The 22,014-nt window shown below is 36.1% G+C and overlaps 1 protein-coding gene across 9 annotated transcripts in view; it reads left to right on the top strand.

Moving 5' to 3' along the window:
- Positions 1-22,014, top strand: part of LRRC4C (leucine rich repeat containing 4C) — a 464,862-nt gene that overhangs the window by 372,288 nt on the left and 70,560 nt on the right. Inside the window, exon 1 of one of the 9 annotated variants that reach the window (XM_052693755.1) lies at positions 3,194-5,048. The exons of the other annotated variants lie outside the window; for them this stretch is intronic. The gene's annotated coding sequence lies outside the window, so the exon portion shown is untranslated. Of the gene's footprint in view, positions 1-3,193; positions 5,049-22,014 lie in introns of those variants that run through there. 9 annotated transcript variants of the gene reach the window in all.

The raw sequence follows: 22,014 nt of genomic DNA, 5'->3' as shown, positions 1-22,014 counted from the left end.
TTTCTCATTCACCAAATGACTGGCAATTCTGTGTCCAGTCTTTTCCATTAGTTACTTTCAGTGCTAATCACAGTCAGAAGTTTTGTTCTTCAACTCTTATTACTTATCAATAAGGAATTGTTATGACAGTTGGTCACTGTCCGTGTTCATTGTATCAACATTTGCCAGAACATACATTTGAGATTTCACACCATACTAAGGATCAGAGAAACTTACTCCATTAGCTGAAAAACAACCAAAGTTTCCTTGCTAATCTATGCTTATCTTTTTTTACTCTTTCACTGTTTACGTTTTTGACTCATGATGATGTTGATCCAGAGGAAGAGCCATAACCTAGTGACCTCCACTGTGTGAATGGAATTTTGTACTATAGTGTCCAGGGCACTTCCCAGGCTGGGGAAGACCAGATAACAGCTGCTTTTCTTAACACTCACCTTCACTTGAATGTGGCCAGTAGTGGGGAAAGAGCATGAAAAATAGCAACTGCTCAATTTAGGAACAGAACAGAAGCCCTCGGTATATTTCCTTTTTCTCACCTTGGCACTGCTTAGAAATATTGTGTCACATATGCTGTCCAAAGATTTCCAGGGTTCGTTCTTGTTGAATATCAATACATTGCTAAATGAAGTTTGTGAACAGATATGTATGTGTATACTCAGAAAGCCTTCAAAATAGAAGATTGAAAGCAATGTAAAATAATATCATTTGAAGGCATCAACATGCAATGTACTACATAAAGTCAAACAATTTAGTCCAGACTCAATGATACCTTTTTAATATCTCATTAGTGAATGATGTATTGTGATAACGCATATTTGTTTTGAATAGATTTGATGCATAGGTGGCTTTTGAGCTTGAGAAACAGATATCATATATTGGATTTTGTTTAGTAAATATCATGCACCTTTTCATATAATATATAGTGTCATCTTATGATATCCCAAATAAGATTGCTTTAAAGGTATGTTAAAGGTATGTTCTGAGAATGTGATCACTCTGTTTTCTATGCTTACTGGGTGATGAAAGTATAGCTGGGATATTAAAAAGCAAACTTTAGGATAGAAGATTGTATTATTGCCTACAGCATGTTGTAGTTGATATTAATTTTGTATTTATTCCTGTCAGTGCAAGAATATCTTCATATATATTGCTTAACTACTGGCAATTTGAATTATATCAAAATGCAGAATATACATATTTCTGACAGAAATGAAATATAGCTTTTTGTGAATGCAGTAGTTTATATCCACAGAGATGCTGTAGATTTGGAGGTGCTTGTATCTTAAATTCTAATTAGATCCTTAAAAGCTGTGTGTCTTCTGGTTTCACTTCTATATATATTTAAATTCAGGTATAACAACCTTCATAATTACTCACAAGTTCTTTAATATTACCAGGAAGTTGTTAAGGCACTTTTTAAAGAAAAAGTGGAGCAAACTTATGTTAGGCTGTGATGATTTTATCATTCTGGGAATATTCTTTTTTTTTTTTTTTTTTTTCTTTTTTACTCACTCCCTCCTCCCACCCTCCCCTCTTTACAACACTCAAAAAAAAAAAAAAAAAAAAAAAAAAAACAAAAAAAAACCAACCTGTGTAGACCCCAAATAAATCAGCAGCATTAATGAATCAGACAGGAACAAAATAAGCTCAACATCTGAGAAAAAAAGATTGTTAGTCAGCAACTTTATCTCATATCACGCTCCCGAATGTACTTGAAAGGTGATTTTATTTGGAATATTTATTATAGCTACACAGCCTTTCACCCATGGTAGGGAATTTGTTGTTTGTATTAATGTCGGTGATAGTAAGATCAGATGCTAAATGATATTACAGTGGTTAAAGACTTGGTTTCATTTCATCGTATCATAGCACTTTCTCACCAGAAAGCCCATGGAGTCAGTAGAATAAATCTGAAAGTCAATGTTAATGATTCAGTAAGTGTTATTTACTGAATTCAGCTAGTTTATGGATTTTTTAATTCTACAGAAACTTTATGATATGACATATAAGCTAAAATTTTGTTTTATTTTCAAGTATGCCAGTTTCACACCATAGATTGCAGAATGAGTAAGGATATCAAACATAATTTGACTTCTTGAGAGAGGATTCAGAAAGTTAGCTATATCATTATGGGCATGGAATAACTCTGAGTTACTGCTTAATATATGAAGTTTGCTATAATTACCATGAAAGCGCCTGACTAATTCTTTTTTGGGGGTTGTGTGGAGGAGTTTGATCTATAAATAATTTCTTTCTAATTTTGAGAGAAATGCTGGCACATACATCATCCATATTCTGTTTCCTTTGATCCTGCAGAGGGTAGCACGTCCAACTTTATGCATGCAAAGTTTTCTGTAAAAATTATTTTGAATATAGATCCCTGTAAATATAAGACATAAGCCCAATTCCAAGCACTTCATGTAAACATACTTAAGTACTTCAAGCATATCTTGGTTAAATGACAGCAAATATCTCAGCACCTTAGGAGCCCAGATTAATGACTTAGTTTAGAAAACTCAGAAACCTTGATTAGAAGTCATGGTAATCAACCTGCAGCAGATTTGCTAGGTGAGCCTAAGCATTGTGCTGCTGTGTGCTGGTGACTTATCAACTAGCTGGAGCAGTTGGACCCACTAAAACCTTAAGGCACTTCATAGGGCTTTTGGCAAGGAGCACCTGCCAAAATAGAGTTTTAAGTAACTTTTTTGTACAAGGTTTTGTGTACAAGTTTTAAACAAATATTTATTTCTGTAATTAGAAAGCTGATTGTCTCTATATACAAGCGGTTTCCACTGTTTTTGCAAAACTATTTCATTTCATTTCACAGTCATTCCTCTATCTCTGTGGCTATGCTGGTACCTGTGAATAGTGGTTGATCTGTCAGAATCAGACAGGCTTTTAAGAAAATGAGCTTTGACATTCCGTTCCTTAAGATGATCCCTTGCTTTTCAATTACTGCTTTCTGACTTGGAGGTTTCTTAAGGTAACTCGGAGCTTGTTCCCACACTGTCAACCAGGTGGCAGCAGTGCCACGTCAGAACGGTTCCAACACCCTTTCCCTGACATCAAGCGTTAATGCAATTGACCAATCAGTGCTAAGATGATGGGAGGTAATTGGGTAATTGTATTTTACTGATCACAAGCAGAGAAAAGAAGGGGAAGGGGGGAGGAAAAAAAAAAAAAAAAAGGAGAGAGAGAGAGAGAGAGAAAGAGAACGGAAGGGGTGAAGGAGGAGTATAGAGAGGAGGACTGGCCCCGGGACATTTGCAAATCCTAGTGTGCCTCTGAAAGGTGGGGAGTCAGACAAAGCCAGAGCGACAGAAAAGCGGATCTACTCCCAGCAGCAACAACAGGAGCTGCCTGGAACTGGATATATACATAGATGTGTATGTACGTGCATACACAAGAAGAATTCAAGCTGAAGCTAATGGGAGGGAGAAAGGATTTTGGCTGTGCAAAACGCTATGCATTTCAGGCGTGCAACTAAAAACTGAAAGAAGAGGCTGTGCTCCCGGGGATGTGTCATCTTGGAAGGGAGAGAGGCAGGAAGGAAGGAAGAAAAGGGGGAAGATAACTGGCATGTGGAAGACGATGGGATTCTAACTCACTGCTGTGCAGAAGGGAAATCCAACTTGTAGATCTGAAATACACCGGGCAGAGATTGCAAATGTGATCGGAGCTGCATTGAAACAGAGAAAGAGAAGAAAAGGGAGGCAGAGGCTGGAGAGCTTTTATCCTTCTCCCTCTCTCTTTCCCTCTCTGCTCAAAGAAGAAATAGAAGTTTATCTGTCTTGGTGCTGCTGGATCTTTATAGCTGCTGGACAAAAGATGGAGAAGAAGCTAAAATGAAAAGCAGAGGGAAACCAGTGCTTTCGAAACAGGGCTAAGAAGACAAATCACGCCTCCCCAGGGTTCTTTTGTGCCCCGTCGGGGGAGTTTTAACATCAGAAAGATTTTGAGAAGTGTGGGGAGCAAAGGGGAGAGTGGGCGTTAAAAACACCCATCCTGAGTGTTTAAAAAATAACAAGGGGATGGATTTATTCTTGACAGCTGGTGGGAACCTTGAATTTTTCTCTATTCCCTCCCTCCTTCATTCCATTTAATGTGAGATTATGAAAATGCAGAGGAGTTGGAGGGAAAGCAAAGGATATAATGTGGAGTTTGAAGCGAGGAAGAGAGTGCTGATGCTGTGGATTGCTGACTTCTTGCTGAAATCAAAAATCCAATTGCGCACTGGGTTGTGATTGGAAATCTAATCAGATCTTTGGAGAGAAGGGAGAGAAACTAAAAGTTATTGTATTGACATATACAAATAAAAATTTAATTGCAAACGGAGATTCTATCCTAAAGGAGTGTGGGGGATAGGGAAAAAGAAGAATGGGAATCCCCATTCTAATGTGGAGACACACAGATTGGATAATTGATAGTGCAGCAAAGAAGGGGGAAGAAGAAAATTGCCTGGCAAGACCTGGATCTTAACAGTCACAACAAAATTGCATTAAAATAATACAGATGGAGGGCTGCTTAAACAGAAATACAGCTCTTTCTGCTCTCCAGAGAAAAAACAAATAGCAAGCAATGGAGAGCAGAGAAGCTAGAGTGGCAGAAAACCTCAGAAAAAGGGTAGTAGGCAAAGGATCCACTGTGGAATGAAAAGTTTCAGAAAGGAGAAAGACCATTCATCCTCTGCAATAATTTTTCTTTTCTTGTCTTGTTGTTTTAAACCCTTCTTCTCCTGTGGAGCAAACATCATTGTTACCACTACAGCAATTTTAAACAGAAAAGTTGAACACAACAGAGAAAATAAAGGACAGAGAAGAAAAAAGCAAAATTGCTGGAGGGAGAGAGTTCAGCAGTGTTGGGTTGGATTGGTACCTGCATGGACTGAAATTGCTTGGAAATTGCAGTTGGATATATTTTATTTTTGTTTCCTGTCTTGTTTTTAATTTTGGTTTGGTTGCTGAAATGAAATAGTTTTCATAACCCCTCCCCCACCCTGTTTTTTCATAACCACTCGGATTTCCAGCTGGATAGTCTTTGAGAATATAGTAAGTACACTTTCCATTTTATTATTATTTTATTATTTCTTACAGGGGAAAAAGTAATAATAATAATAAGAAATGCCCCATTGCATCTTTTTCTTCTACCTCTTTCTTTGCTCTCTTCCCCAGCCTGAGTAAAGAATCCAGTTGAATTTTGGTAATGGCAGAGGAGAGGGATGGGGGGGAACTGGCATAAGGAAGGAAGAAAAGGAGGAATGAGAGCAGAACTGAAATCTCAAATATTCCAGTTCGTAAAACTCCAGCCTTGGTAGTGTGTTGCAGATACCTGCTGGCGTGGCTTTATGGCATTTGTAAATGTTTCACTAGCAAAGGAATCTTTTGAGAAAGCCCCTGCAGTGAGTGATGGGTGCTGCCTGTTTGCCCAATCTCTAAAAAAAAAAGGATGCAAGTTGCATATAATTGTATGCACAGAGGAGGTTTGTTTATTTATTTATTTGTTTGTTTAGTAAATGTTTAAAATAAACGCTGATTTCAGTGCTGGCATCCAGTCTGACATTGCAGATCAATATGGTGTATTAACAGGAAAATTTTATAATCAAGCAAGGAAGTAAAGTATGGCTTTTGGCAGGAGCGGGGGCGTGTAGGGCAAGGGGTGGTATAGGGAGTGGTAATGGTTTTTGAGGAGGCAGCTCTGAGAGAAATGGAATATTTTACACTCCATTGCTGAGAACAAATAGTAACAGGCAGAGAGAGGGCATTCTTCTCTTGAAAGGGAGTTTAGAGAATGGCTGTACTAGCCACTCGTGCCCTCCAGATCTCCTAGGAAATTCTTTGCAATTTTGTGGTGAATCCTCCAGTCTCCCCTAGGACTTTTCTGACAGTTGAAAAAGATTTACTTTGATTGACATGCAGTGAGAGGATACAGTTAGGAGATTTTTATCCTTATGTTGGTAATGAAAATAATAGAAAGTGGCTTGTAGATGGTGGTGTTAACAGATTAGCAGTGATGTGTAACATTCCAGTAAATGTCTCTCCCTTTCTTTAGAAATCTGATGTGGGAGTGTGGAATGAAGTCAGGATAACTTGTAATTTGAAATGAAGGTCCTGTTTTCCTGTGGAGGATCATGCTACTTTGGTCCACTCTTCTGGCATGACTGTATACCTTGTAGATAGGAAGTTTTTCTCCTTTATACCCTTCTTTTCTTCCTTACCTCCACCATCCTCCTTCATAAGCAGAGCCTTGAAATGAAAATGTTAGGCCAAAATTGGTATAGAAGGAGACAGAAAAGCACATGGTTAAATGAGCCATCAAAGTTACATGGATGTTTCTTTCAGGCAACGTAAAGAACTAGCTTTGCAACTAATTTTACTTTTCTGTAGCTACAGAATTCTGGAGGGGGAAGAAGGAGGGATGGGCGAGGTGCTGGTAAAGATGGATCATGAATTTACCTTTTTTTTTTGTCTGACAGCATTTCCTTCTTCTCAAGCTTTCTATGTGGAGCAACACAATGCAGAGCTTCAGATTCCCTGGATAAAAGCATTAATAAATTCTTTTTTTTTTTTTTTTTTTTTCTTTGCATTTCTGCATTCATGCTTGTCAGCACTGTTGCTTCACGTAGATGTCTTGAGTTTTTTAATGTAATGGAAATGAAACCTGCTTCTCAAATGTGCCCATGCACTTCTGTTTGGAGGTCATGCCTCTGAAGTGTTAGATACTTGTAAAGGTTTAAGATTTAGGGTTCAGTTTTGCTCCTAAGGAAATCTTTGGGAATATTTGTTCAGCCATATGAATGAATCAGACCCTTTGTGCTCTTGTATTTAGAAAAAGAAGGAAGCAGGCACAGCAAAAATTGTTGTTTCCAGCTCCAATTTCTCTCATTCTTCTCAGTACAGCTAAATCAGTTTAGTATGAAATACTTTAGCCTCATTTATTTCTCTGGTCACGTTTCCTGGTGGGATACTAAATGGATAATAAGTTTGTCAGCATCTGAAAATAAGCACAAAACTCTGTTCTTCATTCCTTCATGTATCATTATAAGCCTGTGCCCTATTGTGGGCTACACTTAGACCAGCATTTGCTGTAATAGAGCAGCTAAATTTATGTTAAGCTGCTGCTCAGTAATTACTGAAGGGAAAAAAAGCTGGCTAAGGAAAAGGCATCTCCAAGCTTTTCCTTGGATTGCTGTCAAGTGAACACATAAACAGAAAATCTGATAGAGGAAATCTGACTTTTGACAATAGGATGCTGCCATAGGTGCCTCAATCATTTATTACAATAACTAACAAGAGGATTTTCTTGATGGGATAAAGAAACAACTAGGAAAATTAGGCACCAGTTTGGGCTGAAACAGGCAAATCTTGTCAACATTAAAAAGCTATGGATGCTATCTGCTTTTAAATAGGCAAGTTTCACACTTCAGTGAATCATTCACTTAACACAGTAGCCAAAAGACACATGGTACAACCCAGAATTTAACTCTTTCAGTCTCATAATACGAATGAGTATAGCGTTTCTAAGCTTTTGTGCTTTGGCTTACCCGGAGCCCAAAGGACTGATCATAAAATACACTGCCAAAAGCATCAAACTAAGCATCCAACTAAATGAGGAGCAATACATCTTGTCAGGCAGAGTCAAGAACTGGCTGTCAATGCTACTTCTCTTGCATGTGCAGGGAAGTACAGATGTACCACTCAGCAGCGTGTGCTGATCCTGGAGGCTATTTCTTCTTCAAAACGTGGACCATCCATTTGGAAGTAACCCTGGGCTCTTGGACTGTATTGGAATTTGGTGCTGTAAAGGGAAACACTATATTTAACTGGTATATTTAGGCAACCAAAGCTTTTGCAGAGGGGAAAGCTTTATTGGAGACTCCTGCGTCACTTGTAATTGTTCTCCAAAACATTTTGAGATCACAAATCTCAGACTTCAAGTTCTCTTGACAAACTGCATGTTCATACTGTATGCAGTCCATGCTATCAGGAATGATTCACACTGATCAAGAATAGGAGCATGCTCAGTTTGCTGGAGCAGCAAATTATGTATTGCAGTATCTCTCGGCTTGATAGCGCTGAGTGAAAAATGAACATTCACATTTGCTGAGACCAAAGAAAGAATGCTCTAAATGTGAACAGATACAAGAAATTGTAAGGAAATGGAGGAAAAGAGGATTTCCAAAACGTTGTCATAGCTTCTTATGCAATGTTATTAAAATGATTTGTCTGTGACCTTAAAAGTTGAATCTCTTTCCACTGTTCTAGCTGTGGTGATATGAGATGGGAAGATTTTGCATAGGACCTGGAACAGGCATTCAGTGTATTTTGAGAGCATGGTGTGGGTGACAGTTCATAAGCCAAACTGTCCAAGAATGAAGAGCCAATGTATTCAGTAAAGGAGTGCACTGTGCGCAGCAGCAGCATGCAAGAATCTCCATCTCACTTGTGCCACTGTGCTTTCGCTTTGACTTTTTCAGATCTCTTTCTTTCTGATTGCCTGTGTGGGAACACGGGGAGATAAATGAGTACTAGAATTAGTATCACTTGCAGTCTAGGAGGGAAATAATTCTGAAGAAATGCAATTAATTACTACCCATTAAATTACTTCTGGTGTAGTCAAACTGACTGGACTTTTGGCCCAGGTTCTGCTTCTCCATCTGCCCCCTTGCCACCTGCCTTGTGAAATTAATAATGAAAAACAAGCCTCCTTCAGTATAAAGTGCTGCCCTTCCAGGACAATTCAGTTCAGGAGGATTTAGCAATAGCAGCAGTCATGGTGACCTGGAAGGCAGCCTTGCAGTGTTCTTTTAATTCTAGGAACATGGGCAAGGAGCTGTCCTGAAGAGCTATTCATAGAAAGTACCTTGCCTCTGCTTCTTGTAATTGCTTGCTGTAATAGCAGAAGAAATTGAGGCTTAACTTATGACTTTTTGAGCAGTTTATTTCATGATGCTATTTAGAAAAGCAAGGTGCCAGTTTTCAGCTTTTCTATCACGGTTCTTTCTTCTCTTGAGGGTGAAAATAGGAATGCAAAAGGCAAGATGAGTGTGCTAGTAGTGTGTTTCAGTTGGAAATGCTATGATACACAGAAATGAATTGATGCACAGTTCCTGGTATGTGGCCTGGATAGTTTGCAGTCGGTTAGAGGAAAAGGCAAAAAATCAGGCGCTTGTGTATGCACACAATAAAAGAGAATCAGGATCTACATTTGGTATCCAAGGAAGCGGGAGCAGAATCCTGCAGGGCTTTCTGTTCATTGTTTAAATGTTGCCATAGCAATATCTCAGGGCACAAGTTACATGTTTTGCACTTCTTGAGTTGTGCTTTTCTTTCCCTTCTCTCTCTCTTTCTGTTTCTCAATCTATTTACTCAACAGCTAGGAGTATCTCTGCAGAACTTTGCAAAACAGTCACAATAGGACTGTGAAAGCTGCATTGTCTGTCCACTTACATCCATTCCTTGTCATTTGCTAATTCATCGAAAACACAATTAGGTTAAAATTGTTGGATAGAAGAGAAGTGGGAGGCTCTTGTTATTAGGACATTGAACACATTACAATATTTTTTGTAGTGGTGATATGTTAATTGGATAGCTGCAGGCAAGTGGAGTATAGCAGTCACTGACAATTAAAAACAACAATGGACTTACCAGGACTGAATCTATGTACTGGGCATTTCAGATATATACTAGAGCTTCTGTAATTTGAAATATTTGCACCACTCTAAGAACTCTTGAAATTCTGAATTTGCTGTGCTGAGACAAAATATGCCCTTGTTGCTTGTGAAATGGAGAAAGGCAGCACAAAGCACTGAATAGTCTCCCATAGTATTTGCTGCAAAGCTTGTACTTGTTATGTCAGGGCTGAGGGGGTGCGATGTAACAAGAAAACTAAGAGAATTAAAAGCAAAAGAAAAACCAACCTCAAATCGAAACAAAGATAAACAGATTTCCAGCCATGAGGCTTTTGCATGCAAGTAGTCAAAGCTTTCTTATGAGTATCACAGGAAAATAAATAAAATGATTGTATGTTTGTCACCAAACCCAATTCAGGGTGTTGTGTCTGAGGAATCTTTCAGTTATTTGGCTACATGAGATCTATCCAATTCCTTTGCAGTGAAACAATCCTCAGAAATAAGGATGCAGTTTCTCTTCATGTTTGTTTAGGCAGTATAATATAAATTGACTTCCTGAAAGCCTAGGAGACAGTGCTTTTTCTCCACTGTGCATGTTAGAATGATTGTTTTAAGGGTCAGATCTAATTCCTAAGGCCAATGACAGTAACTTTTAAAAAGTATTAATGTTATTCAAGTCTCCAGCACATTTTTTGTTTACAAACCTTTCTTTGCTTTCATATCAATAATCTCTTTGCTTGTATTAAAAAGGAAATAAAATCAAGAGCATAAGTAGGCTGCCATTAATGGGTTGAGTGTAATGTAAGTAGTGACAGTGCAGGTTTCCTCACACTGCTTATCATTATACCTCAATAATGATCTTCAGCAAAAGACTGCCTAAGACCTTATGTAGGCACTAAATCTGGAGTTTCCCTTAGCATCCTCAGCATCCACCCCAAAGGGTGGCCAGGTGTGGTGGGGGTGGAGATAATTATGTCAGTTCTAATTCACTGTGCTACTGCCCACTCATCAAATTACTGAAGCCCATAAGATTCCGCTGTTTTCAATTGAATATGTAGTAGGTAGTTTAGGATGAAAGTTTTGACATAATTGGGTCTTCATCAGCTATATACCAGCATTTTTATTTCCTTTTAATTTCCAGAACCAACAATTAGTAGGGAGATGGAACAGGCTGTGGTGATAATTTCTCTATAAAGCGGGAATTTTGTCTTTCAGAGAGTGTATTAAGAGGAATGTTTTGATTCTTATTCACTAATGCACATTTTTCTATTTCAAAGCAACACTACAACATGCTGTTGTGTAGTAACTCTTCCATGCAAACAATTTCATTCCCTTTACATGGTGGTTTTTTTTTTCCTTTACCCAAGTATAAAACCTGTTTCAGTTCCAGAAACAAACAACAGGGCAAAGATTTATACTCCTAGACATGGAAAGGTGATATGAATGTCATTTTGAATTCATATTCCATAGGCTCCACATTTCTCTCTGAATTTCTCAACGTTTCACATTTCCTTTGTAGATCCTGATGACATTCCAAGTAGGAATGCTTTTTTTTTTTTTTTTTTTTTTTTTTTTAAATCCATGTATGAGATGGATTAATGAAATAATTTAATTCCTGTTGCTGACATAGTAAAACTTCAGTTTATATTATCAAAACTAGCAATTCTGTAAAATGTCATATTTTAGGGCTGAATTCTTAGTCACTTATTACCAGGAGAATTTGGCACTGGTGTAATCTCAGTGCATTGCCTGTTGACATCAACAAGAGAGTATTGTGATGTGTCATTGTAAGTTTAATAAAAATGGAAAAAAGGATTCATTTTTTAAAGGCTACAGAACAGGCTCTGTAAGGACAGGAAAGAGTTAACTTAAAGGACCACAGCTTTTTCTCCCTCAATGCATGCAGATTTCAAATGAAGTGTGCAAAAATATATTAAATTCTATGAGCTTCTTTGCCAAAGGGAATGCATGTTGTGCTAAGGATTTTTAACTTAGCTGTTTGGTTTTATATGAATTTTCTCTGCCACTACAGTATTTGTGAGCCCTTATTGGAGAGGCAGGTTCTTTTACAAGTGGTTATATATTATTTTTCCGGAGGCAAGCTTTTATATTTATGCCATCACTTAAAGAACTGAGGTTCATTTTTGTTAGGGTTGTTGATGCCACAACTACTATAGAGGAAAGATGATGAACACATTAGCCTTTTAGGTTGCTCATATGCAGTGCTCATTCTACTTCTTCCCTAAGAGTTTTATTGCGTTTAACGCCTGTGTGAATTTTGTCTGTATATGGCGCAAGGAATTAAAAACCATAATGGATTTCTCTTTAGGACATGAAAGAGGTTGAAAATCTTATCCTCAGTGATCATTCCTGTTGATATTCGTCTTTCTGTAATGTACATTTCACTGAGTAGTCTGGTCCTAAAGATTGAGTTATGTACATAGGTAAAGTGCTGAAGGTATCTGTTGAAAACTGCTTTATAACCATAGCAGGGGATAACTTAGTCCTTAAGTACCTTTCTATAACTTGTAGAGAAAATAATTGTCTTTTTTAATGGGAAATTTCAGCTTTGGGACTATGTATGAAAGTCTCATACAGCAGTAGCAAAATGGTATTAAGATTTTTTTTTTTTTTTTTTTTTTTTTTTTTTTTGTGGCTTAAGGAAGAGGAAGTTGATGGCTTCCTATAGCAAAGGAAAGATAAAATAATCTCAGAAATGTTACTTCAGAAGGATTTGTCTTATAAACTTGACAAAAATTATGGGAAAATTGGAGAAACCATTTAAAAAGATATCTTTGAATAAAAACTGAAGATTTTTGGAATACATTTTTTTGTCAGAGAAAAGAATCCATAGTGTATTATGATCTCTCTTTGATACAAAGGAAAATTAAGCCAAAAAGTAGCAGTTAAGAATCAAAGCAGACTAGTATACACTTGGGGGGAGGAGGGAAGGAAGGAAAAAAAAAAACCAACCTATATAAATAAAAAATTGTAAACTGAAGACAGCTGATAATATATAATTTACTGAAGGCACTCAAAAAAATTCTTGATAGGAGAGAAATGACGTATTTGGACGGTGGGCTGAAAGCATACCAGAAATCAGGGACTCTTAATGCTGTTCTTATTGCTGCTTTAATTGCAGTCTTCCTATGAAGAGATATTGGTAGTAGTGATGCAGAAATAGTAGAATTATTCAATTTAAACTTCTACTCTGTATCTGGAAAAATCAGGACTAAAACTTCTTTGTTACAAAAAGTAAAAAGCAAGTGAAAAGACTCTGGAAACCATCTATTAGGGATACATATTTGAAAATCAACAGTCCTGTTGTCCTCACAGTAAGGAATATCTTCCTGATACCTAGTTTGAATCTACCCTCCTCTACTTCCCCTCATTGCCATAAGCCTTTCTAAAAAGTCCCTCCCTGGCTTTCCTGTAGACCCCCTTCAAGTGCTGGAAGGATAGCTACTGAATAGTTTGGAAGCATTTGTCAGATATTCAGAAATAACTTTTGTGAGGAAATGCATTTTAATAGATTATATAGGGGTCGTAACACTTTACAATATTTGTATCAATGATTTAAACAGATCATTGAAGGAAGATTCCTGACTGAAAATAACACTTAACATCACTGACAGAAAATAACACATTAGGTGTAGGTGTAGCACAGCTGACAAAATGACCTGGATAAGAACAGCTGTTAGTATGGGCATGTGAAGGTAAATGGAGTAAACTATGTGAGAGTGAGTGGATGGGCAGGTGAGAGGAACAGAGCAAAAACTGATTTGACACTGCCAGGGGTTTCTTCATGTTACTGTGACCTTAGGTATTTCTGCTTGTGATGATTCTGCACTGAATACTACAAGGAACCAGCATCCAGCTGGTGGAGTGACAGAACAGAATGCTGCAAGCAAGAACCCATGCTTTGTGAACTTGTGTGTGAACCATGACTATTTTCTGCTTAGCAGATGCATTAGTAGGTGGCAGGAAGCAGGATGAGGCTGGACCACAAGTGTCTCAAGAGGAGAAGTAAGCAAGTAGGGGAGCCTGGGCATACAAAAGTGGGGATATGCCTATGGCCTATGAGAGTATCTGAGTGATATTATTTCGAGGAGTTGACTGTGTAGGGACATTTAGATGTTTTGAGGGAGATATTATCATTTTTAACTTTTTAAATGGTGCTTCTTCTGTTGTATTTCTGATCCTGAGCCATTAGTGACTGCTGGTTAATCACATTAATTAATCAGTAAGCAGTCTTGAAAATGATGTAATTTAGATCACATAGATTGAATTTTTTTTCCTTGTAACATTAAGTATTGACAACATGATAAATGACAGTTATACAGAGTAATATGCATACAATATATTATGTATAAAAATTACAGATTAATGAGGGTAATGCATCTGTAAAAATAATTCTGAGAAGGATTTGAGATTATAAAAGGCAAGCAATTCCACATGAGCTCCCACAACAAAACTCTGTTTAAAAAGGCTGTATTACGCCATTGTACAAATAAGAGAAACAGAGTAATGATTTCAACAGAAAAATTGGAATAGTTTTATATTTCATTTTGTAAACATTTTGAAAATTACACTGGAAAGAAAGAAGAGACACATAAATACACAGTGCTGAAGAAAAAGGATGTAGACATTAAAACATTTTCTAATAGTAAATAAAATAATAAGAAGCAATAGCTAGAAGCTTTAATCTCAGAAATTAAGATTAGAAAACAAAGATTGATTATTAGTTCTGAAAATAATTCACCATTCAAAAAAACTTCTTGGATTTCATATTCTTAGAGTGACTCTCTATGGAAAAGGGTTGTCACATGAAGTATGCATTTCTGAGTCTGCTGCATTTGAGAAAGTACACTAGCTGTTTCTGAGGTCCCAGTAACCTTAGCCCATGATTCTGCATATAGAAGGAAAGCAGCCTCAGCATTCATAACCAAACTTCCATTCCTGTCATTAACTAATATGCCCACTTTCCAATGTACAGAATAGCCTACTCCATCATTCCCTTTCTACTCAGATTGCTAGCAAAAGGCCCAAGAAGTTTTTGAGTGAAGAGCTTCTCTATGGCAGTAGCCTGACTTAAGCTCAGTACTTCAGACCTCTATCTGCTTAGATTGGAAATAAGTATACCTTTTGATATGTTTTAATTTGTCAAATCTGAGACATTTTATGGAGATTTATTTTGAAGACTGTGCTGGGGGTGAACAAGTACTCATCACATGTATTTGTCTGTTCATTCATTAACCCATCGGCTAGGCTGCAAGTAAACTTCTACCTCCTTCATAGATTCCATGACAAGCTGAAGAAGAGCAGAAAGATTTGCAAGTTTTGGGTTTTGTATGTCTGAAATACTGACCCATCAACAACACGAGCCTCCAACCCAAAGAAGTCCATTTGTTTAAGCCAAAATCAAAGACAGACAAAATGTATGGATTCAGAGCTGCTTTCTAGCTGAGGCTTCTGTACATGAATCCAGATATGAATTCTTATATCATTCAGTGATACATCACTGGTAACAATGTGCAAAGGTCTGCAGGGGTTGTCAGTGTTTTAATTAGCATTTTGAAAATTCAGACTTTAGTCTCCACTCATTTTCTGCATGTATATAGTGTGGTCATGGATTTTCTGGAAACATGGTTGCATGTTTCTTACTACTCTCCCCAAAGCCAGTACTTTCCCTACCATTAAATAATACAAAATTGACCTTTAAAATCAAAATTGCAAAATTTTCTTATAAGGTTTTAATTTGTACTCTCTGTTCCTCCAGGATTTTGTAATTTCATGAGGCACTCTTTTCTTACATAACATTCATTTTCTTGCAATACTTATTTATTTGATTTTAAACTGAATAATAAATTATTTCAATTTAGTTGAAATTTTGCATAATTGTGCCAGTAATTTATTACAATAATTAACTGTTCAAGAGTTGGAAAATCAAGAATAAGTCTAGCAAAAATCTGAGATATTTCTTTTTCTCCCTAAACTCCCTTCTGCAATGTTATCTTCAGACTGCACACTTAACATGGAACCAGCTAAAAGACTGCAGGGGCCAATATGTATTCAGTTTGCGTACTAAGAAAACTGTGTCTGGGCTGTTCCTCATTTCCTGACCAGAGTTGTTTTTTTTTTCTTTTTATATTATCTGTCAATAACTCATCCACTTCCAAGGGCTCCAAAGTTCAGAGGATCTTTGTCTTGTGAAAAACTTCTATAGAAATAGTTCATGGCAAATTTTTGAGTGAACATGGCAATTAGGGGAGGTTTTGAGGGCTGTTGAAGAACCAGCAGTTGCCTTTTTATGAGCATTTCTATAGCTCTTTTAAATAAAATGTTAAAAAACTTGTAAGGTATGGTGCTGTTCTTGCCTTCTATTCCATGCTGGTGGATCTTTGGAACATAATGATGCTGCACTGAAACGTAGGGAATTCTATATTGAAGAAAAAATGTATTGCTGGAGTTGTCATTAATTTCACCGGTTTGGGTTGAATTACACCAGCTACTAAAATGATATATTCATACAAGTTAAGACTGTAGACTGTCCTTGAAGGTTTGGAGTAAATTTGGATTTATGACGTGTTTAATATGATAATTCTTTGCACAGGTGGTTGCATTATAGAAAAATAGCAGGGAAATAAATATATATTTAAATATATATTTAGCAAAGCACCTGCTTCCATAAATCTCTCTGTGTAGGAGGGGGGATAGAAATCTCCACACATTAGTAGTCATGTGGATCTCGGAAGAATTATAACAGTGACTGTATGGCAGCTAGGAAAAAAAAACAACTTATTTGAGAAAAGTTTAGAACTAAAGACTTTCTCAAAACAAGTAACTAAAAAAAACCCCACCCCTGAAAAGCAAGAAAAATATCAAATCTTTTATCAGATCTTTCTCTCTCTTCATTTCAAAAGATTCTTTTTAAAAGGCAAACGGTATTAAGAGAATTCTGCATTTAAATATAATAGAATGGACAGTCTTGTATTACTTCAGTGGTCATTACTAGAGATTTCTTGACTCATGTCTTTGTGTGGCATCTAACTTATTCTGTGAAAAAAAAATCACAGAAGCTCTTTTTACTCCATTTGTGTATTGAAGGACAGAGCCTTCCAGTTTTGATGCAGCTAAAACAAATTTGAAGTATTCAGAAACCAAGACCAGTTTAATGTAATTTAAGAAATGGGAATAGGAGTTAGAAGAGGTCTTGTGAAATTACTTCACAGTTGCATGAAAGTTCCTTTAATAAAAGTTATTTTATAAAAATAATTTTACTGCAATCAGTCTCACATAACACACAAAGTTGTTAATACGGGAGAATAACAAAGAAATGTGCATCTTTTATCCTTAAACATTCAGTTCGTGAAACAATTCTAGACACATAGGTCAAAAAACTTCTTCCATTCGTAAGAAAGATTTTTTTCCTGATCTGCCAGCGATTTACTGATACTGTAACTATTTTATATTCAGACTTTTAGGAATATTTTTCCTTCTCGCTTACTTTGCCTCAGGCCTAAAGTGAACTGAATATACAAACAAAAAATTATTCATTTCTGAAAGTTTAGCAGGATTGCAAGTTTGTCAACTTACTCTTAAGAGTAGTCACTTTCAAACATGATCTTATTGAAAATACTCGTTGACATTCTAGCTCTTGAGTGAATGAGAAGTATTCATTAAAACCTCTTCAGGTGTTCTACATGTTTTACACTGAAATTATTATTCATTTATTTTTAATTTGTACAATGGAATGGTTAAAAATCACGGTACCCAAACTCTTTTCCCTAAACACTGAAATTTTACAAAATCTGTCAATGTTACAGTAGTGCAAAAGCATTAGAGATAAAAAGCAATTTTTATCATAATTTACAACTTCGAAGACTCCTGTTTGCTTTATATGTGAATTTGTTGTGCATTTAGTAGATGAACAGCTTTCCACTGCTGGATCAAAGGTTTCTGTAATGCCCCATTATAACATAATGATTTTGTTTTTTTCATTGAATTCAGGAAACTGGTATCTTTACTTTGTCTTCCTGAAAAGATTGGAGTAATTCACTGTTGAGATAGCTAATTGCTGAGTACAATACCAATCTACAAGTGATTTAGCCAGTTTTGGCTGACTTAAACTAATGCAGCTAACCTTAAATTTTGTGGGCTGTGTTCAGCCATGACAATGACAGTACATGCTTTGCTTCTCATGTGTTGAATTTGCTTACACAGACGTTGCAAACATGTATGGGAAGGCATGAAGTCAGCAACTGACATTGCTTCTAAAGGGTTGTACCTTCTTGAAAATCTAATTGTCTCCTTTCAACCTACCCTCTCCTTATGCAGATACTCAACCCTCCCTCATATGCAGACAAGCAGAGTGCTTCAGGGAGCACAGGGACTTAAACATGTGACTCAGAGGTCAATAGATTCAGACCCTCAGGCAAGGAAGTGAAAATCACAGCTAAGGACAATTTACTGTGACCATCTTTCCCCAGGAGTCTCCTAGCACAACCAAAGGGCTTTGCTGTGTCTCAATTTCTCGCATTGTCAAATTCCATGAGTTTGCGTAGGAAGACATGAATCCTACTGAATTAGAAATATCTCTGATGAATTAAAATTACTTGTTTAAGGAAAGGTTTTCAGCCAGCTGATCTTTGCCAAAATTTAAGGTTCCTGTAGCAGGTTCCTGTGTTACTATTCCTGTACTGATAACTGATTATTAACCAAAAATTCAGTATGGTGAAATGTAGTCAGATTTGTTGTAGAACAAAGAAAGGAATAATTCAATTATAGGTTCCTTCTTTTTTTCCTTTTCCTTTTCTTTCTCTTTTTCTTTTTGTTTTCTCTTACTTCTTTCCCCTCTCCAGCTGTCTGTTGAGGTAACAACACAATTAAGACACTTAAATCGATATCACCAATGTGCTTGCTTTTGCTTGGCGCATCAAGTATCTTTTAAGAATTGTCTTTAACATAGACTCTTTGTCTTTTTGTTTAAAAACATCATTTGAATAGCTTTGGCAAATTGCTTAATTGTTTATTGATCCAATAGTTATTCAGCTTATTATTCCATGGTGCATTTTTTGTTGTTTTCTTGAACATTACTTCATCTCATTTTAAAACTCCTGGGTAAAGCTTATATCAAACCCTTTGTCAAAGTTGCTTAAATTAAACCCTTGCTTAAATTCCATGTTGCTGAAGTGTTGAGGATAGAAATTATATTGAAATATCTCAACAGTTAATGTCCACACATTTAGAATTTATTTCTAACATTGTAGGCAGAAGATAGTTATGGTGAATTTTGCAACAGTCAACTCCCACGAGGTCGTATTTTATTAAACTGAGTAAATTGAATGAGTCAGAGCCATAGCTGTCTAGGAATTTAAACAAAATAATTGACACACTATCTGCCAAACATACTGTATTTTTCTTTTTTTTTTTTTTTTGTGCGTGGTAGCGTAAAAAATGTCTGCATAAACTCTAGTTGATGAAGACAACAAGACGGTGGGGTTGGGTTTTTTTTGTTTGTTTGTTTGTTTTTTTTGCATTTTGCTTTGTTTTACATTCCACAAAACAAATCTACTTCACATATAACTGTCCTACATCCTGTATTCCTTCCTATTTGTTCAAAGAGTAGGAACTCTTTTTGGATGAAGAGTGGAGGAACTGCAAAAATCTATTGTCACTTCCGGAGGAAAATATCCCTTTTAATGTTTATTGATTTTTCAAATCCATCTAAATTACCTCTATAATAACAATCATTCTGTTTTTATGCTAATGGTATGTGTTCAATAGTGGATTGAAGGTAGAAAGCTAAAGGAATTCTTTGAATTTTACCATGGAAGATATCCTCCTCTCCCTGAATCCATAGATGAAAATAATTGTGCTGCAGTGCCAAGAAATTAGTATCTTAGTACAACTCCAGAATGCTATGAAAACATAGTATTGCATAACTGTGATTCCACTGAATGGACTCATTATGACTAAAATTGTCTGAAGTTCTATTGCTTTTTTGTTTATATCTGGCAGAAATCAAGCTATCTCACAATCAGACACAATAGGTTTTTCTAAATATGGATGAAAAACTAGAATGTTCTTCAGAACAAGTATTGGCTACGACAGAATTGAATGGAAAATGCTGGCTTTAATTAGTGATACATTCTTGTGTTGGAAAGTGGTCAGTACATCAGTCATCTTTAGATGGAAGCTTCTGTTGCCAGATGGAAAATAAAATAAATTAAGCATTTCTTATCCCTCAAAAAGTTAGTGCTAAAGTAAGAACCTTTATGTTTCTCTCCAAAAAAACAAGGATACATAGTATTTAATGCTTTGGGACAAGTAATTCTGAATTTCAATTTTATGTTTTGAAATGTTGTGTTTTAAATCTTCCCTTCCCCTTCCCCTTTTACAATCTCTTTTCTTCTTTTCTTCTTTTAAATCTCCAGTATTCCAGAAGGCAAAGTAATTAGCTACCATCACTATCTGTAGTAGCATCACTATGTGGGTAAAAGATGAAGCCCTCAAGCTAGTGGGCTTCTTTGAGTAAGGCAACTACTAAACCTATATCTAAATATATTTCATGCATTTTTCACCTTTGCCAGAGAATCTCAGTGGCTACACTTCTTATGAAGTTCAGCTCCTGGAATATTAACATTTTTGAATCTTAATGTAAATCGGAGTTGTCTTTCAAATTAAAAAAAAATAATAGTGTAGTTCAGTTTTATGTTCACCTTTTCTAAAGATTATCTTGTTAGATTATATGTCATTATGCTTGAACAGATTATAAAATAAATGATCACTTTGCAATCTTTCAGTACAGCCTATGCAAACATGTATTAAATAGAACTGATAAATGTACTTTAGCTTAACTGTTCAATTGCATTTATTGCTAGATTCAATTTAAATGTACAGAGCACATCTATCCTGTCAAAGTCCAGTTCTGTTGTGTAACAATATATTAGAACAATATATTACAATGACATGCACAGCATTTCAATGATGTACTTTGTCTTTATTCCTTACCCAGTTCTTTTATAAAATCTAGTTCAATTTTTCTAAGTTTGGGGTATTGCAGAAAACATGCATAGTAACTAACTGTATTAGTATCTACCTGCTTTGCACTAAGAAAACTATAATGAGATTTAATATTGAATGTAAAATCAAGAAACAGCTGTCTTTCTTTTGCTGTGTCAGAGCTTGCCAAAGGCCATTGAGTAATCTTCCTTGCATTCCACATGTATGCATGAGATCCTATCTAAGACCTAATGGAGCAACCTTATACAGTAAATCATTTCTACAATGGCTTTTAATAAAAACTAATTTTTCTGGAGTTGTCTTTTTTTTTTTTTCTTTTATAATTTTTTCCTCCCATAGCTTCTACTGCTGTTATGAGTATAGATAAGAATGGACTGTAGGAACTTTGGAGTCATCAAGATGCAGTAACCCAGAGATACTGGTTCTAAAGGACGCCCTTTTCATGAAAGATGAACATTTCATGCTTTCTTTTGTGAAGGGTAGTATAACTACAGCAAAATTTAGTACCAGTGTTGCATGCATTTTTGGTATAATATATCATTATTTATCTAAACCAACTGTTGATTAATAACACGCATAGTAACAAACAGAAAAATACATTTAGTGGTAACTTAAATGTATTTATGAAAATGAAAAGGTTATCACAAAGTCTTAATTCCTGACCATAAGACTCACACACAGGAATCGCCCAACGTGAATATTCAAATCATTTTCTTTTGCTGGTATAAATGGGAGTAAATTAAAAGCTAGACTTAACAGATAATCAGTTTCTTCAGTAGGGAAGAAATATTCAAGAACTATCCCAGAAAGGGGATTGTGATTTAGTTACAGTTCCTACTCAGATACTGCCTCTTCTAAGGAAAGCAATTTATTGCAATCTGTTCATTTTCATTGCATAACTCTTTTCTTTGTTAGGAATGTGTTAAGACTCTTCTGCTCTTTTTGTTATTTTTTCAATTATCCTTGCTGGGAAGGAAATATCTAGAGACTTTGTGATTAGGATAGCACTTGGAAGAATCAGAATGCTTTACTGGATCAGGAGTAGATCTCTCTACCATACAGTGCTGAGCAATAGAAGAGAAATGCAAGCTGCTATAATAAGCCAAGTGCAAAATTGGATTACGAAGTCATTAGAGGCTGTAGTTGTTCAGCACCTTTTAGGCCGTTGGAAAAGATTATTAAACAAATGAAAATGGTTTTAAAACTAAGCATTTTATTCCTTTCAAGTAGAGAGTATTATTTCTTTAACTTCTAATTGTTGTGAATAATAATGGATTATATCCAATTCAAAATTTATTTATTGCCCCTGTAAATGTAGATCATTGTCTATGCCTTAAAACATACAATATTTTTTCCTGTTT

This window comes from Tympanuchus pallidicinctus, unplaced genomic scaffold (assembly GCF_026119805.1).
Source record: "Tympanuchus pallidicinctus isolate F22 unplaced genomic scaffold, pur_lepc_1.0 scaffold3, whole genome shotgun sequence".
NCBI classification, from domain to species: Eukaryota; Metazoa; Chordata; class Aves; order Galliformes; family Phasianidae; genus Tympanuchus; species Tympanuchus pallidicinctus.
Note: the sequence above shows the minus strand (reverse complement) of the source record. Positions and strands in the feature narration are given on the sequence as shown.